This window comes from Gossypium arboreum, chromosome 4, assembly GCF_025698485.1.
Source record: "Gossypium arboreum isolate Shixiya-1 chromosome 4, ASM2569848v2, whole genome shotgun sequence".
Taxonomy (NCBI): Eukaryota; Viridiplantae; Streptophyta; class Magnoliopsida; order Malvales; family Malvaceae; genus Gossypium; species Gossypium arboreum.
Window position 1 is genome coordinate 4,552,519 of NC_069073.1, and position 12,342 is coordinate 4,564,860.

Genomic DNA, 12,342 nt, shown 5'->3' on the forward strand with positions numbered 1-12,342 from the left:
TTATCTGCATTGCATCATGCCTAAGGTTCTTTTTGGATAATATTAAATATGAAATACTTTATTATTGTTCTCTTTTTACCTCATTGTTATAGCTATAAACTGATGTTAGCTGCAATGGAGGCAATGAATAGGAAATACAATTTTAACATGAAATTGCATTGTCAATGACATCCCTACCTCACTATTTACAGACAACATTGGGTCTCTTTACAACTAGGTTTATTTTGGTATTTGTATAAATATTTTGTTACATCTAACTTCATTATTGAAATTGATAACTAGGTCTATTTTGGTTTGACTTTGATTTTTGTTCAGATTAGACTTGAGATTGTACCACGTCATTAAATTTTTACAGTTTTCAATTTCATGAAGCAAAATGATCTAGTTATTGAGTTCAAGTATTAAAGTAGACAAAAATTAGATGTATTAAATAAACTTAGTTATTAAGTTAAATTGTAAAAATTACATTTTTATTATTATACAAAATAGTTTTAATGGGTATCATTTTTATTTTATGTTTTAAAACTAACGTCATAATTTTATTTGAGCTTGTTTAGAAATGAGTTGATTTTAGGTTTCTCTTGTTTTCTATTGGTGATATATACTTTTTTAAGGTAATATATAACATAAAATGTAACCATTTTAAAAATGCGTCTATTTTAAAATTTTAAAACTAATATATATGAAATTAGACATTTTAAAAAATTATTAAGAAAACAACAATACTATAATTTAAAGAAAAATAGATTTTAAATTCTTTAAAAAATAATTGGGCTTAAATTATACAATTTGAGATTTTTATTTTGAGTTGGTTGAATTTAGATAAATGTAAGATATGCTAATATTATAAATGGGTTTAACTCATAAACTTTTTATTTTTATTTTTTAAATAGATAATAATTTTAAATATTGTATTTTTTAATGGTTGCAAAATTCAAATAGTTATATTTATGTAACTAAACTTAGACAAATATAGATATTTAAAAACTATAGATTTTCGATTGATTATATTTTGGGTAAATTATACTAATAGTCATCTAATTTTGATACAAGTGGTAAAACAATCACTTTGATTTCAATTTAATCACTTAATTTTTGAAAAATAACAAATCATCCATTTTAACTATTTTCTATTACAAACGTAACAGAAAGATAACTTGTCATCTCATTGTGTAAATGACCCCAATTTAAAACCCTAGTTGGGTTGGGTAGTAAAAGAAAAAGAAGCAGAGAAGAAAAAAAGAAGAGGAGGAGAAGAAGAAGAGAAAAATTCTAGAGTTGTTCAACAACAGCATGAGGTTGTGGATTGTGGCGACCGCGGTGGGGCAGGCTTCACAAAGAACAATTCCGGTGATGGGAATGGTCAAGAGCTTTTCTTTGTCGTATTTGGCCAAATGCACTATCTTAGGTCATCTCATTTCAGGTCTTCTTCTTCTAGCCATATTGATAGCTTAGACCATAGAGTATTCGTACCAAATGCTTTGGACGTAGAATCTGCGATGGTTTAGGGATAAAAGGATGCGGTTGTTGCTATCACAGTTGAGTTTGAATCGATGATCGCCACATTTGGGAGGTTGGGTTGGTAATCGAAAATGATAGCTCATTGCGACATTTCACAAACAATTGGGTTGCAGTAATTGTTTATGGTTTTGGCGACACAAGATTGGAAGCTGTGGTTTGGCGACATAACAATGGCAACCATGATGGCAAAGATTGGAAGTTGTGGTTTGGATTTTGGCATGGCAGATTCTGGATGGGGAGAGATTGGAAGGTAGAGAAGAAGACAAAGAGATTAATGGTAGAGTGAAGCAGATCATCATATTTGAAAATAGTGATTGTTGGGATGGAGAAGAAGTATAAACATATTGGGTCATTTACGCAAAAAGTAAAAATATTAGGCCATTTATTAAAAAATGAAAAAAGGAAGGATGAAAAAATACAGTCACTCAACTTTGCCTGATCTAATGTGGCAAGTTAACCGGCCACATCAGCTGTCTATGACGAAAAATGTTAATGGGTGACTGATTTGTCACTTTTCGATAACGTTAGTGATTGATTTGTTATTTTTCGAAAGTTAAGTGATTGAATTGAAATCAGAGCAACTGTTTTAGCAATTGCACCAAAATTGAGTGATTGTTGGTGTAATTTATGTTTATATTTTTAAAAATAAGTAAAATTTTATTCAATTTTTTTATAAATCTCAATTCATTTTGCTAATCTAATATGGAAAATTTTTATAGTGGAGTTTTGGTTCAAATATGGGAAATTAAGCTACATAAGTGTCACCACTTTTTGATTGACAACTCATAATTATTCCTAAATTTTCTCATTTATACTTAATAATTCCATCATTTTTTACTAATTTATTATTAACTATGGAAATAATCTTTGAATTAGTTTACAAATTTTAAATAAAATTTGTTTTTATTAAAGAATATAAATGTCATAATAAAACCCTAAAAAGGTCATAGTAAATTTAAAAAAAAGTGTAATTTTCAAAATAAGTAATAAGCCAGATTTAAGGATTATTTTCTAACCTACTTAATACAGTTTTGAGTTTTTACTTGGTATGATAATTTGGTATGAAATTTTATTTCCTATAAATATGGTGAGTAAGAAATTACAATCTAAGTCTACGTACATTGACACCACCATAAAGCAATTAGAAGATGTATTGTCATATTTTGAAAAATATAGAGATGAAGACTTTACTTCTAGTATGAATATTGCACTTGATATGAATGTAGAGCCTACCCTTGCAACAAAGTGTCGTGTTATTAAAAAAAATAATTTGGTGAGAATAATCAAGAGGATGAAGAAATTCAAGCGACTAATAATTTAGAGTTGATTATTTTTTAGTTATTGTAGACATGACAATTACTTTTTTGAAGAGCAGATTTGAGCAACTAAAAACATTTAAAGGTATTTTTGGGTTTTTGTTTGATTTAAACATGTTAAAGTCATTGGATGAAAAGAATTTGAGAGAATACTGTCCTACTTTTCACTCTACCTTTTCTCATGGTGATTCATCATATGTTGATTTATATGATCTTTTCTTTGAATTGAAAGTGTTGCAATTTACTTTACCAAATGAAGTCATGTCAGCCACTGAAAGTCTTGAGTTTGTCAAATTTGCATATTGCTATCCGAATGTTTCAATTGCTAATAGAATTTTCTAACAGTCCTTTTGACTGTGGCATCAGTTGAAAGAAGTTTTTCAAAGTTAAAGTTAATCAAAACCTACTTGAGGTTATCAATGTCACAAGAATGGTTTAATGGTTTGGCAATTTTATCAATCGAGAATGATTGTTTGGAAAATATTAATGTTGATGTTATCATTAATGATTTTGCATCTCAAAATGGTCGTAGAACCTATTTTTTTTAATGATTTTTTGTGTTTTTGTAGTTGATGACATAGGAGTAGATTGAATGAAAAATATATATTTTTTAAATTTTGTTAGAAATTTTTTTTATTCTCTTAATGTCATAAAACGTGTTATTTTAATGAAATTACTAGTGTATGATTTTATTTTATTGTATTACATTTTATAATTTTTTTAAAAGGGCCCAATTTATTATTTTGCCTAGGGCCCAAAAATGTCAAGAATGAACTTACAAGGAGTTGGGGTTGTATTACAACAAAAGGGAAGGCTAATAGCATTTTTTAGCAAAAGCTTGGGAGTTAAACATCTAGCTCTGCCAATTTATGAAAAAGTGATATTGGCTATTTTACTAGCAGTGAAGAAATGACATTCATATTTGGTTGGGAGGTCCATTTTGATAAGAACAGACCATCAAAGCCTTAAATTCTTATCTAATAGGCTAGCTATCACACCTTACCAACAGAAGCAGGTGACAAAAATGTTGAGATATGACTATTCCATTGCATATAGGAAGGATTCCTTAAACACTGTGGTTGATGCTTTGTCTAGAAGATCACATGAACAAGAGGGCCAACTATTTCAATGTGTGGTCAGCACTATTTGGTCTGGAATGTGGGATAGAATTGTGAATTCTGTGTTGGTTGATACTAAGTTACAACACATGATCCAAGAATTACAACAACCACCCCATGCTCACTCCAAATTTCTTGGGATGGCACAATTTTGAGAAGAAAGGGTAAAGTAGTTGTTAGGAGCAATGCCGACCTTAGGAGGGACCTTTTTTAGTACTTCTATGCTGGAACAATAGGTGGCCACTCAAGAGTACATGCCACAAGACACAGAATCTCAATGACTTGTTTGGGGATGTAAAAAACTGATGAGGAATATCCAACATGCCAAAGATGCAAAGTAGATTTATCAGCTTCTCCTAACCTCCTTCAATCCCTTTCTATTCCTGATAGGGCTTGGGTTGCTATTAGTATGAATTTTATTGAACGATCAGGGGCGAAGCTAGATTTGTTAGGGGTGGATGAAATTTTAATCTTTTATAATCTATATCTTTATAATTTTTAAAGGATTAAATCAAATTTTTTATAATTTTAGGGAGGCCAAAGTGCAATTTTACCTTTACTAATTTAAAATTTTTAAAAATAATTAAGGGCCTAAATAACAATTTTACATTTTAGGGGGGCCAGGGCCCTTACCAGCCCCTTAGATTCGCCTCTGCGAATGATTACCTATTTCCAAAGGAAGAAATACCATACTGGTGGTTGTTGATCGGTTAGCTAAGTATGGACACTTCGTAACACTATCTCATCCTTTCATTGTAGTGATTATTGCTCAAGAGTTTTTGAGTCAAATTTACAAATTACATAGGGCTCTTAAATTTATAATTTCCAACTGAGGCAAGATATTCATCAACACCTTTTGGTAGGAGCTGTTTAAACAAATGATGACCAAATTACAGTTATCTACTGCATACCCTCCCCAAACAAATGGTCAAACAGAGATGCTAAACAAATATTTGGAGGGTTATTTGAGGTGCATGACAGGAGAAAGACTGAGTGATTGGGTGAGCTGGTTACCCTTGGTTGAGTGGTGGTACAACACCGCATACCACACTACAATACAACCTTCCCCTCATGAAACACTTTCTGGTCAAGACCCTCTCTTACACCAACCATATTTAGTTGGTTCCTCTCAAGTTGCCACTGTAAATCTTAGCTTGCAAACAAGGGAAGCGGCCAGACAACTACTCAAATTCCATTTGAAGAGATCCCAAGAGAGGATGAAATAGTTGGCTAACAAAAAAAGGTCTGAAAGGGAATTTCAAGTGGGGGACTTAGTTTATTTGAGGTTACAACTCTAGCGACAACATTCTATTAGGAGGGTGATAAGTAAAAAAAACTATCACCTAAGTACTTTGGCCCTTATCGTGTCGAGGCTAAAGTTGGCCAAGTTGCTTATAGATTGACCTTACTTGCTGGGTCACGAATTCATCCTACATTTTATGTGTCACAACTGAAAAAGCACATTGGTCAAGCCCCTCACGCTTCATTGCTACCTTTGGTGGCAATTGATGGTGGTCCTCTGAAAATACCAACTAAGATTGTGGATAGACGTATGGTAAAAAGGGGAAACCAAGCAATAACCGAAGTTTTAGTGGATTGGACGAATACCTTTCCTGAAGACTCTACGTGGGAAATTTCAATGAGCTTCGCCAAAAATATCTAGAGTTTGATCCTTGAGGACAAGGATCAAGCTTGAGGAGGGAGTAACAAAAAATATATAAAAAAAAAATACAACTCATAAACAGAAATAACAAAATTTTAAAAGACTGGACCGTTGCCATTCTGCAACATTTTGTTCCATATCAGTTTTTTTTTCATTTCAACGAAATCAAAATATTTCATTTCCTTTAACTTCCTCTAATTTCATTGACATAAAAAATTGTGTTTAAATTAATTTATGATTTTAACAAAATTAATAATGAATTTATTTCATGATCAACATGTTAGGTTTTTTAGGGTTTTTAAGTGAAAATTGTTTGAATTTTTCAAAAATTTAGAAGGAATTTTTAAAATTAATATTTATGATTATAATAAATTATAGGTAAATTTTTTTCTTTGTGCACAAAATATTAAATATAAATGCAATGAAACATATGAATAAATTTAAAAATCACTTTAAATTTTAGTTTTATAAATTCTTATTTATAATAATATAATTTATATACTTGGTAAGTAAATTAAAAATGTCAAAAATATACTTTATTATATGAACTATTTTATTTTAAATTAAATAGAGTTACAAAATTAATTGTATTGCACATGTTCATTTTACTGTTAATGTTCGAGATTTGTGAGATTCAAATGCGTCTTACTATTATAACCAACAAATTATAACCAACCATTTGTTGGTTATTCAAATAACATAATTTTTTAGCTCATCTAAATAACATTTTGTTCTTTATTTGTTATTCAAAATATGTTCTTATTTTTATTATTGAAAGAAATTTCATACAACTAAAGTATTATGAGTGGGTTTTAGCTTTTACACTAAATCATGCAATAAAAGATTTGTTGAGTAAATTTTTTTAGTATCTTATTAATGGGAACATTCGGTATTTATAGGGGCGAAGCCAGAATAATTTTTTAGGGGGGTCGGATGAAGTTTTAATTTTTTATAGTCTATATCTTTATAATTTTTAAAGGATTAAATTGAATTTTTATAACTTTAAGGGAGGTCAAAGTATAATTTTACCTTTACTACTTTAAAATTTTTAAAAAATCTTAAGGGCCTAAATAGCAATTTTATATTTTAGGGGGGCTAGGGGCCCTGCCAACCCCCTAGATTCGCCATTGAGTATTTATACATGCTATTACTATTCACGATATGACCTTACTGTTCATGACTTGACCTCACTATTCCTAGGACTGACGTTCTAAGCGGAACTCAGCCATGCTGGATACGTTTTTCACTCTGGGTTACTTGCCAGACCATGTGGTCTCCCTTTTGCGAGCTCCTTGAGTATATATGAACCGAGATTGCAAGCTTCCCTTGGTTCGTGCGAGCTCTCCTTGTGAGCTAGGTCAGCGAGCTCCCCTCGCTTTCCTCTCACGGCTTGCCTCACACTTAATCGTCTGGTGGGACCTATTCGAGTTGCGGGTAGGCGACCCGAATCCTATCTAAGATTCAGGCTGGTGATCACTGGTATATAGGGATTTTTGTTAATATAATAAATACTTATCCAATTTTACATGATTTGAGCATGCATTCTTTCTTAAGTCAATGTTTATGCATAAATAATAGATTCGTGGTTGGGTACTTCTGTTTTATTCTAAAGTATACATTTTAATTTGCTAATTTGTCATTATTTCATATATTTCAACATTACTTAAAGTTGATTACCAAATTTACGATATCAGTCCCTATATCATTAACTAAACTTTAAAAAGGTTTTTACAAGTCTTAAAAATAATAATTTAAAAAAAATAAAAACACGAAATTGTTGAGTATTTTTGTGTATATGTCTCTTGAGGCTAATTTTTCTATTTATATAATACGGTTTCTGGATGTGACGTTCTAAGTAAGTCTCTATACATACCAACACATATCTTATTTTAAGATTAACATTTATACTCTAGATGTGAGTTCGCTTACATAATGACATGTATCGTCCAAATATTGGTTTCATAGGTAGAGAGGTTAAAGAATCTTGACAACTTTCTTATTATATTATTACTACGTATTTTTACCTTAGTCAATCAAGTATATTACGAACTTGCGGCAAATGACTTGTTCTGTTGAATTATTGTTTAAGTAATTTATTTATAAAATAACTTACAACTTGTCGTTGTAGTATAGTGGTGAGTATTCCCGCCTGTCACGCGGGCGACCCGGGTTCGATCCCCGGCAACGGCGTGATATTTGTTTTTGTCATTGGTATCCCTTTTTGACTTTGGTACGTAGGCCTAAGCAAATCGAAAGCTTTCTACCCCTAGCAGAAGAGTGTTCCATGCAGAATGGAAGCTTGAGGAGTCAACAATGGAATGAAGATAGGTTTGAAATGGGGACAAGTGAAAGAAATAGCTGGGAAATGGCATTGGGACAGGCGTTTCTTTTGTCATTGAATATCCTTGATGCAGGTGAATCTACTGGATTGGCTGATGACGGGCGTTGTTGTCATGCCATTTGGTGTTGGACACCTACTGTACATACAGGGGGATCTGCTTCTGCTCTATACCCAGAGGTATTTTCAATGTTTTCCTAATTACAGTAGCATATAGGAGTGATGGAGCTTTTCTACAGTTTGGTTGTACCCAATGCTCAGCTTACACACTCTTGTTGTTCAAGTAAGTTTCTATTTCAATACTGATGAACCCTCCATCCAAATACAACATTTGCAGAAAGAGATTAATTATTCATAGGTGCTGCTCAAATCATATTTAATCTGCTTGATTTTACGGCCTAACAATTGTGACATTATTAACCATATGAATATGTTGTCATGAGATGTACTATGTATTGCATCTCTGATTTTGCTGTAATTTTGTTTCATTCTTCACTTTATTCACTCTTATTTTTCCCCATAATAACAAGCCTAATTCAATCAATAATTCGACGTCTTTTTGGTGGTACGAGAAGAAAATATGTATTTGATTCCTGTATTCTAATCAGTGATTTCAAATTATACTAAGTTGAGATGATAATGGTTGACAACTAGGATACTACTATGATACAATAAAATGTATATAATAACTTATTGTAGGCTTAAGGGTAAAAAATGAAAAAAAAAAATAATTAAGCCATTAAAAAAAGTGCATTTTATTGAGTTCTTAGTAATAATAATAATAAATCAATTGATCATTTAATAGTTAAAAGTGCTGATGTAGTCGACGACAACCACCAGAAGATGCCACGTAGCATGCCAGAAAAAAAATTAATTATTTTTAAATTATAAAGAAATTTTAAAAATAATTAATAGAAGTTACATTTGAAATGAACCAAGGCACATGATTGTCCTGGTTCATTTGATCAGGATAACTATATGTCCAGATTCGTTCTAAATGAATTCCGTTATTAGATTCAGGGACTAAAAGTTATATTAACCCATTTCTTTTTTGGGATAAAAAGAAATTTGTCGCCTTATTGGAGCCCAAAGAGAAGCGAAAAGGAAATCAGTCCACAACCCGCAATAGATTTAGAAATAGGGTTCGATTATAAAATCTCCTTAACTTACACTAAAATCCTCTTCATTCCTCTACCACCCAGCTGAAGAGCAACACCTCTCGCTGCTCTTCATTCTTCTTCTCTCTGAGGTCACCATCTTCTCTCAACTCTTAATCATATTTGTTATGGTGTTTGCCATTATCAACTCGCTATCGGTTGTCCGATTGAGGCTGACCTGATCCTCTTTACTCTGATGATGATAGCTTGCATAGTTCACTTACATGAGTTCGCACATGGAGGGTTCACATCTTTGTATGGGCTCCCATATGGTGGGTTCGTATCATCATGCAAGCTAACCCACACCTGAAGAACACCTGTTAATCTTAGAATAAAGTATGTGTTGGCATGCATGAGAGCCAACCTAGTACGTCACATCCAAGAACCCTATCATATAAATAGGGAAATTAGCGCCTTTGAGAGACATAACACAAAAACATTCAACAGAAATATTAATAATATTATAAATTAGATATTATTATACAAAAATAAAAAATTTGTATAAAAATGAATAAATATTATATTCTCTTCATCCCATTTGAAAATTGTATAAAAATGTTTATTTGTTAAAAAAATATAAAATATAAATTGCATTATGAACCCATTCACATACTTTTTACAAAATTGGTACCTAGCTGATTAATTAGTGTCTTAGTGTCGAAAATTTGAAAACTTGAAAGAATTTAAAATACGATCCCTCTTTGTATTAATGCTAATTTAAAAAACGATTGAACAAATTAAAACGAATGTTAAGGACTCTCTCATCTCGAAGTAATAAAATATCATGCCCAATAAGTTAGGACACGACATCTCGAACTTTGAGACTGAGCTTGCCTTTTATTTAAAATTAATGTATTTTAACTTCTTTTAAAAGGATATTCGGTTAGTTAGGGTGAACGAGGGAAATCGAAACCCAATAAGTTAGGGCACGTTTCCTCGAATTTTCGAACACCGAATATTGCCTTTATTTGCGAAAAATCTTATTTCGAGGTAACGAAATGTCATACCCGGTAAGTTAGGGCACCACACCTCGTATCTCCGAAAATAAGCATTTTTAAAACTCGTATTGTGATTTAAAAGAATATTCCGTTATTTAGGTAAAATGAGAAGAATCGAAACCCAGTTAGTTAGGGCACAATTTTCTCGGAATTCCAAACACGGAGTATCGCTTTTTATGAAAAAAATTGTTTTCTTCGGGGCAAGGTTAATATAACATAAGTTGCAATAAAATGAGATAATAAAGAATGCGTAAATAAATTCAAATTTTGATATTGACGGGCATAACAGAATAAACATAGAAGCAAATGTGAATGATAATAATAAGAGCTGAAATAAAATAAATGAAGAAACGAATAAAAATAGAAAAGGAAATAATAATTAAGCTAAAATATTTGAAATTTAAAACGATATATGAAGATATATATACATGTATAATGAAGTATATACAAATATTAATAATAAGTATAATAGAGGTAAAAATAATTATAACATGTACATGATATGATATTAAGAAATATAATATAGTATTAAGAATGTATACATAGTATATGTGCTAGGAACAAAATAACAGTTAATAATACTACATAAATAGATATAGTAATAGTATACATATAATATAGTTATTAAAATATATACGTAAGGTAATATAAAAAAATAAAAAGTATATATAATATAGTACTAAAGATATATACATAACATATAGAAAAATACAATATTTAAAGTATATATATATACGATACACATATATTTAGAGATGATAATAATGTTAGAAAACAACCATTAATGATATTACATAAGTATACATACATATATATTTTAAAAATAAATACATGATGATATTAAAAGTATGTACATAATATATATATTAAAATATACATACTATATAAATATATATATATATATAACACTTAAAAAGAAGAAATATACACAATATAATATTGATATATAAATATGCGTAATATGGAGCATAATACATATATATTTAAAGAAAACATTGGTGACATACAAATACATTAATAAAAACAATAATATTAAAACTATTAATAATACTATACAATATATATAATATATATATATAAGTAAGGATAATAATAATGGGACACTAATAAACAAAAATATAATAATAACAGTAATAAAATACAATAGCATGAATAATATTAAAATTAAAGTAAAATAATGAGAAAAAGTAAAGGAGGGACGAAAATCGAAACAAAAACGAATCACTACAGGAAAATAGGGCTTTAGCGGCGTTTTATCAAAAAATGCCGCAAAAATTGTAAAACACAGAGCAATAGCGGCACTTTTGTTAAAACGCCGCTAAAAATTGAGCATTAGCGGCGCTTTTGGTGAAACGCCGCTAAAGACTAGAGCATTAGCGGCGCTTTTGGTAAAACGCCGCTAAAGACCACAGCATTAGCAGCGCTTTTGGTGAAACGCCGCTAAAGACCAAAGCATTAGCGACGCTTTTGGTAAAACGCCGCTAAAGATACCAACTAGGTTCTCATCTTAGTCTCACTATTTTAAGGTTTATGGATTATGGGTTTAGGGATTATGGTTTAAAGGTAGTTTAAGGGTTGGGGTTTAAGGTTTAGGTGTTAGGGGTTAGGGGTTAAGGGTGAGGGGTTCAAGGTTCATGGTTTAGGGTTCAGGGTTTATGTTTTAGGGTTTAATGTTTAGGGATTAGGAGTTTAGGGTTTAGATTAGTTAGTGTTTTTTAATTATATGATAAATATTTTCTTATATAATTATAAAAGAGATAGTATTAATTTTAAAATATTGAATTAATTATCATTATATAAATATTTTCTTATATGCTAAATGTTTCTTTTTCTAACAATGGTTTAGTGTGCAATTGTATACATGAACTTTAATTTGATCCAGTTCTTGTAAATTATTAACACAATTATTGATATAACATCATTTTATATTTATATATTGCATACATAAATATTTATATTTATCCAATAGAAAAATATATTGATGTATTTATTTTTAAAATTTGTATGATTAAATCAAAATTAAAGTTTTAACTATACATTTAAACCACAATTAGAATTTCACGTCTACAATTACACATTAAACCGAAATTCATATATAATTCTAAGATGTATCTCTATTAAAATTTAGGTGTATACATATAATTAAATGCCATTTATATAAAAATCTAAACAACTAATGCGGACCATACTTAGAAGAATAATACTTGTATTATTGTGTCATTTTGTATTTT

At 30.3% G+C, this 12,342-nt stretch overlaps 1 non-coding gene across 1 annotated transcript; it reads left to right on the forward strand.

Annotated features, from left to right (window-relative positions):
* The first annotated feature begins 7,736 nt into the window (after window positions 1-7,736).
* Window positions 7,737-7,808, forward strand: TRNAD-GUC (transfer RNA aspartic acid (anticodon GUC)). Its single transcript has one exon. It is a non-coding gene; the product is annotated as a tRNA-Asp (tRNA).
* Window positions 7,809-12,342: the final 4,534 nt, after the last annotated feature.